Source organism: Halichoeres trimaculatus, unplaced genomic scaffold (assembly GCF_033239565.1).
Source record: "Halichoeres trimaculatus isolate MK-OKI-2021-1 unplaced genomic scaffold, fHalTri1.1 fHalTri1_scaffold_14, whole genome shotgun sequence".
In the NCBI taxonomy this organism is placed as follows: domain Eukaryota; kingdom Metazoa; phylum Chordata; class Actinopteri; order Labriformes; family Labridae; genus Halichoeres; species Halichoeres trimaculatus.
Window position 1 is genome coordinate 17,927,406 of NW_027437192.1, and position 7,954 is coordinate 17,935,359.

A 7,954-nucleotide genomic window follows, 5' to 3' on the forward strand; every position below is an offset into this window, starting at 1 on the left:
ATTTTCTGATCAATGAGACTGAGTCACAGTGGATCACCCAAGATGCTCTGTGGACAAGGCTTAAACTTTGTGAGCGTAAACGTGGCCACCTACACCCACATATGCATATATATATATATATATATACTTATTTTATATATACAGTTTTGGAGCTTATAAGAAAGTGTGCGAAGGTGAAGTGCACCTGTAAAGTGATAGACCTCAGCAGAGCGATGGCTGTGTGGGTTTGTGGTCTATAACGGATGTTTGACAGACTGATGAGCTCTGGTGCTCAACATGCTGCTTCCTCCACACATTCTCCCCCTCCTCCTCCTCCTCCTCCTCCTCCCGTCTTCTCAATTCTTTAGGCAGTAGGCGTAAACTCCCTCCTTTTTTCTTCCTAAATGCTGTCTTTTTCCATCTCCACTTTTTTTTCCCTCCACTGCTCCTTCAATCCTCTCTTCGCACGTTGTTTTCCGCTGATTGCTGAGTTTGACAGGTCTTCAGAGAGAGAACGCAGAGGGAGAGGAATCAAACAATCTCCTCAATTAGACAGCCCACACAAACGTGCGTCTGAACTCTATACCATCTTCATCAGTTGTCGCAGTTTTCATCTTTTCAGCTGCAGACACCTTTGTTCCTGAGTTGAAAACACACTGTTCACAACAAAGGCGGAGGAAACCATTTAGCTTTGAAGAACAGAAAGCCGCCACAAGCTTTTAAGGTTTATTTGCATGGAGAGGTGGGAGTCTCTCTGCTTTTTCTCTCTTAATTGACCCACGAGTTTGTCTGAAATCTGCAAAGGCTAACACTGCACCGCATTCACAATGATGTAAACTCGTTATAAACTGGAGTATAATCTCTCATTTAAATTGCCTTTATATCTCATCGATTTGTGAGTAATTAACATTTATAAGGAGGTTGCTGTTATGTTCCAGTGTTGTGTTATAATTACGCCTACTTCCTGTAAATGAATAGATTGCTGATGTTAGAAGGAAGACTGTAACCAACAGTCCACAGACTCTTTAGTTATGTCACTACGCAGACTTTCAGCTGTCACTGACAGTTTCTTCTTCTGTTGTAAACAACTTTACTTTTGCATTTCTGAACCATGGGTACACAATTAAAAAAGTTTTCATACCCTTCATGCCTCCTCATTGTCAGCTGACATTTACTTGTCCTGTATCTGTAATCAACTTTAATCATTCCATACAGTTTTAAGCCAAAATTAACTTTTTGGGCATGTGATATATACATTTCTATTAATTTATTATTCTTCATGCTTATTTTATGTATTTACTTTGCATTAACTCTCGAAAACTTCCCAAAAAGGACCCTAAATTTACAGACCGACAGGTTTTCACGCTCACTCAGCTGTTAGCTGTACCTCCCTTCGAGTCCCCCCACGGCCAGCTTCCTGGAAGCCTCCTTCAAGTTCACTAAGCTTTGTTTTTCTTATTCAGTTGTCCTTTTAAGGAGATTAACCAACTTGTGATGTCACAATTTGAGCAAATGTGCCATGTGACTTCTTGAACAAGTTGTTCAGAGTAGCCTGTGGTCTCATCTGGGGAAAACTCTGACACACGTTTACCTCACAGCTTGAAAGTCTTCGTATAGATAACTTAAATACAATCCTTTTATTTGTTTCTAAAATGTGAAAAAAAAGAAGTGACATGTAAATTTGATGTAAATTTCAATCTTGGCTCTCATTTCTTAAGTTTTCCAACATCCCACAGTGTGTGTGATGGTGTCCAGGAGGTAAAAGAGTTTTGTTTTTGTTTTTGTTTCTAGCTGTTGAGGTTGTTATCAAATCTTTTTGTGTATTTTCCCTCCATTTTTTTTGCGATTATTTATCTCTTTATGAATGTATTTTTGCTGTTTAAAACCCAGGAGGTAGAAAGACCGAAAACAAATTGAAAACAGAAAAAGTCACAGTGTCAGTCTCCTTCGCTTTAACTTGATTTACTTTGTTTCCACACTTTCATGACTCAGTCAAATTGGACTTGCCCCAAGGGGAATAGTTTTTCTTGTTAAAACTAATCCTGTGTTAAATATATCGTCTCCACATCTATGCATCAGTCTTAAAGACAGAGCAGTGATCAGTGCATGTTGTGGTTCAGGAGGGGAACTTTATTTTACGTCACTGAGAGTCGATGAGTAAATGTCAAAGAAGCACATGACCACAGGTGCTGAGAGCAAACAGAAAGAGAAACTAAAAGACAGGAAGTGGAGAGCAAAACACTAGAAGATGAAGTTCATTCAGGACCTTTGACGGTCAGTAACGTGATGAGCAGAGGTAAAACTGCTGCACTGTAGTGTGTGTACCTGGATGGCCTCAGACCTGTTGGTGGATGTCTTCAGCTCTGTTCTTTTTTCTCCCATCTGTCTCCTCTCCACACGAGGCTGTCAGCACCCACAACTCCCATCTTTCCTCCCACAACTCCTGCCATCCTCTCCTCTTCCACCTCGCTCATTATGCACATTGCTGGGAAAAAGAAAACGCTGGTTCTGCAAAAGTCAGTTCATGGAGACAGAGAAGTCATTCATACCTCTCATTATCGTTATTTGAGTCTCTCCTGGTTCTGTCTCATATTGTTGTGTCATTGAGAAGCAAGGTGCACAGGTATCCAGTTTCACTCCCTTCACCCTCGTATTTTATTGTCAAAAATGTGCCTTTTATTGAATGGATTTCAGTTCTCTGAGGTCTTTAAGCTTCCTGATGTAAAGTATCAAAACAAACAGGATAAGAAAAAATATTTTTCAGACAAACTTAGTCTCAGGCATCATTTTAACCTAATTATCCATTTTTTTTCTGTCCTCTTCCTCCACTTTTCCTCCTTCAGACAAAGCTCAATCTTTCCCTCCCTTCCTTTCTTCCTGCCTTCCTTCGAATTCCCTCGGTTATGTCCTCTATTCATCACTCCCTCTTTCACCTCGTCCTGACTCTCATCCTGTATCGCTGGCCCGCACGCCTCTGAGCCCGTTCTCTGAGCCGTGGGCATCATGACCATAAGCTGAGTCGCAGGGCTATTTATATTTGTTCCTAATGAGGTGAGATTTCTCTCCGCCATAGCAACGGTCTCTATGGATACCCTGCACTTGGATACCAGATCCCATCCTGTTTTAATGTCTTATTATGGGCTGCGCCTCCCCCTCATGTATCCTTGCCTAATTAATTCTGAATTATCGCCTTTTTTGCCGTGTGAACAGGGCAGAAATTTTCCTTACAGTCGTCACCGTGCTGACAGTATCTGCACAAGTTTACATCAGTGATCTAACGAAGAGACAAATAGATGAAGCTGCCACAAAAAGGTGACTGCTTTTATAAATCATTAATTTTTTTATAGTTTGCATAACACAGCACCATGTGACATCTTTGAAGTGTCTGTCTTTTGTTTGAAAAATCTAAAAAACAAACAAAAACAATCCGACCAATTAAAAACAACAACAACCTGATGCACAGCTGTTTGCTCAATGTACTACTACTTCTACAAGTGCAGTCATTACTGAATCTGGGACACACACACACACACACACACAGGAGGAGTATCTGTCTCTGGAGTAAGAGGCTGATGGGTGTGCTATTGATCAGGTCTGAGCCAGTAGCAGCGCCAGACCCGGGCAGCCGAGCTCAGATCATTAAGAGAAGCTCTCTGCAGTTGAGGTCACACAGGTGTCGAGACCTGCCGTCTCATTTCCTGCCATGAAGTGAGGCAACCAATCAATATCGAAGTGGCAGAGCAGCTTCTGAAGACAGCCCTAACACACACACACACACACACACCAGCACACACACACATGAGCACACACACTGACATGGATGGCCTGTATTTACAGTAGGACTTGGAAATGTTCCCTCCGCTCTCCTCACGACAGACGCTTTGAGACAGCTGCTTGCACATGTACTCACACAGGTACACACACAAACACATACTGGCACACACACACACAATCTGACAGGTGCTGCATTGTTATGGCATGTCCAACTCTGGCAGCTTGTTTTCCTCAGACCTCTCACCCTGTGTGATGACTCAGAGACGGGAAGATGAAAGGAGAGGCAGGGACAGTGTGGAGAGGAGGAGGAGGAGGGGACGTAGAGAGCTGGATCATAAGAAGGTTAAGTAAATCATATCATTAATGCTATGTTAAGAGATTGCTTTGACCTCTGCTTGGCTGTCTGCAAGTGTGTGTGTGTGTGTGTCTGGCCTTTGTCCCACCAAAACAGGTGGCACTAGTGACGTCTGTCTTCTTCCCACAAATACACGCACACACTCTCTGACGCTTTACAGTCTCTGGTGTCAGTTCTCTTGTGCTTGAAATTCACTCGTCATATCTGGCGGCCTCACTGAGCTGCTCGCTGACACAAGTTTGTGCAGGCATGCGGTGACACTATATACACAAAAACACACGTGTAGAGGAATCAGGGGCCTTGCACAAAATTATAGCCCCCATGCAAAGACGTTCTCCATGGGGACGATACAAATCTCAGACCCCCTCCCTCCTCAGTCTGACACCCCTGGCAGGAACAGAGTGCAGTGGACTGACTTGATTATACAAGCGGAGCAGCTCAACCTGACAGAGGAACAAGCACAGAAAAGGAAACACGAAAAGAATATAAAAGGCTTATTTGCCCGTGTTGTATAAGCATGTTTCATCTTCCCACTCTCGCCTACCCTCACCCACACAGGTTAGATCCAATAGCTTGTGCCAGGCCGCTCTATCTTGCAACACAAACATCTCAGCGCGAAGGAATATTGCAGTCGAGTTCTTTTTTCATAATCTCTTCCCTCTACGCCCACACATGCACATAGTGAGGGGGTGAGAGGGGTAAAAGAGAGAGGGAGCTGGTAAAAAAGAAAATGAAAGGAGAAGAGGTGAGGGGGGTGGAGAGAAAGAGGCAGAGAGAAGTGCTCATGAGAGCCAGGAGGTAGTTGTTATAGTAACTGAGTCTCTATACCTGTCAATCAGAGCTATTTCAGGCTTCTCGCTTCTATGGGGAAAAAAAAAAAAAAAGAAATTTAAAAAAAAAAACGCACATAGCACGGCTCGAGAGCTGTATCGTCAAGGCAAAATTATCAGCCAACGCACATGCACTGATACTGGCAACTTGTAAGCTGTTAAGTCTGATCAAATTAACACCATAAATGAGATTCAGCACTATGTCATTCTTACTTTTTTTTTCTTTGAAGGATTCTCACATTTCTACTTCACAGCGCACTCCATGAAAGAGAGACGAAAGGCAGGAAGACAGCCAGAGCATCTGCACACCTTGCTCCAGATGAAAGGTTTACACTTCTAGTTTTTTTTTTATGGTATCAAAATAAAATCACTAAGGGCACGTTTAAAAATGCAGTGTAAAAAAAAAGCTTTTATCAACTGAACCTTGATCAGTTGAAGTCAAGTGTCTCCTTCACATCACATCTTGTTTTCAAATTGTTTATTCAGTTCGTTTAAATATGAACATCCAACAGTATCAGTGAAGACAGAGAATAGTGTGTTAAAATAACTGTACACTCAGAGCTGTATGACACTTATATCAGTGTTGGTATCTGCCTTTCATTCAGTTTAACACATGACTGGGTATCGCCAAATATACCAGTCAATGTCAGTCACTGATCTACAGAAAGTTCGCCCCAAAATCAACTGGTTTACAATGATTTACTTTGCTACAAGGCTTACTAAAAATGCAAAAAGGGTTAATCCAGCTGTGTATTTTAAATCAAAGCTAGCATAATGTCAGAAATCACACAATCACTGTTTCAGTGGAAGTATTTTTCCACTCAGGGGTCTTAAAGGTCTTTGGTATTCCTCAATAAATTTGTCTATGCTTGGTTTGTTTTTGTTAAAATAAAAGTTTTGGAAAAATTTTGTTTGGACTTTCATTAGCTGAGGTATTCAAACTTTTAGCATTATGCTAACAGCCGCAAACCTCCTTGTTTTGAAGTAGTTTAACTTCAAACTTACTTTGAGCTTTACCTAAATTAATAATAGGAAAGTGAAAATAGCTGTTCATAGAGAAAGGATGGATAAAGATCATTAGGTAATGTGACCGGTTTAATTTATTGCACTGCTCACGGTTCTGAAAAATGATGATAGCTCATCAATGACTTGAACGCAAAGATAACGTGGATTAGCAAAGATATTAAGCGATAGCATTAGCATTAGCAGTAGCAAGATGGTAATATTCTCATGACTCACCTACAAAGATTATATCAACGTACTCTCTGTGACGTCTCCCATCTGTTCCTGGACAGAGTACTTAAGTTTTGTTTTTTTTTTTTCCCGCGATGTCCGTGTTTGAATTACTGTCTCAGGAGGCGGAGCTTGAGCGTCTTTACCAACAGCTACAGGATGCCAGACCTGTCAGTCATGAAAACCGTGCCTCTGATTGGGCAAACACATGAGCATCTTCTAAACCGCTGATTTAGAATAAAATTCACCTTTTTTTGTGTGTGTGCTGATGCCGTAATGAGCTTTTCAGGCCCAAGCCATTCTTTGAATCAGGCTGTAAATATACTTAATGCTGTAAAAGTCTGAGTTATTGTTTCTACAGCCAGTCTCAAGTGGACACTCGTTGAACTGCAGCTTTTAGCATCTCTGCATAGGCTGCATATTTTCAAACCAGATGCTGCCCCTTGAAATGGAGATGTTAGTCCTTATGTTTGTACTCCCGTTAGCTTATTTTTTCTGGTATGTTGTGAAAAAGAATCTTCATGACACAGTTTAAACAAGACTTGAAAAGTAATTTTTGATGGCTGTCACCGCAGACAGGGGAGGGTGTCACATAAGCAGCACGCTGAAGAAACAGTTGGTTGAGTTTCACCACAGTCTATATTCATAATTAAAAGCAGAGTCAACAGGATTTCACTTAAAAAATTGAATATTAAATTTTACAGGAATAATCTTGCTTGAGTGTCTCCAACCGGCCTGTAAACATGTGTGTCAGTGTCAGCGTCTGCCTCAACTCCCCTCCTCAGCCTGTATGTTGATGTTTTGGTTGTATCTGGACATTTCTGGGTGGAGAGTAAGCGGGGTAACATAAGCCAATCACAATGTCCAGTGCGAAGATTTAAAAAGTACCACCCTTTCCTTAGAAAGGTGTAACAACTGTAAATACAGTAATTTATTGTGATTCTTTTACTTCTGATACAATATTGATACTTCAACTCTAAATATTGATTTTTTTTTTTTTTTTGCTTAGAAGAAAAATCTATATTTTAGCTGAGTTGGAAGATCTGTCTTTAGCACCACCACTGCAGTAGATGGCACTGAAGAGCTTCTTTGCTGTATGTTGTCCATAGACTGTATAATAATTATAATCTCAAAGTATAATTATTTAATTTCTAAAGTTGATAATATGGGTTTTCACTGAACTATTTGTATTGTATTATTTTGTTATTTACATAAACATTATCCCTATTTTTTTCTAAGTTAACTATGTAAATATAGAAATATATCACAATATTGTAATATGATAAATCGTGATACTATTGTATTGTGACCCAAAAACTGGAGGTTCTTGCAAATACTCACCCCTGGTCCAAGAGGGGCGCCAAAATCAACACACACACAGAAAGTTTTCCACAGAATTTTAAACACTTTTTTTCTATTTTAAATCACTTGTTATCTAGGCGTGTGAACTGTATTCACAAACGTAAAGTATGTTACAACTATTTGTAATGCTTCTGCGAAGGTTAACTGTTGATGTATTTTATGTTTCTAATACTTATACGTTATCATAACTTTCTGGCCCTCAGTTACACATTTATCAAAGCTTTAAGTAAACTTAAAAATCCAACTTTTTTCTGGGTTTAACCTTTATTTTATTTATTTTTTGTATTTCATTGTCCGTTTATTAACCTACACCACATTTTCACATCTGATCAGAGGTACAGCCTCCAGTTCTATAGGAACGACTGTTTGGAAGTCTTTGTAACGAGAGTAGATTACCCTCTTCACACACTTTATTTAGTTT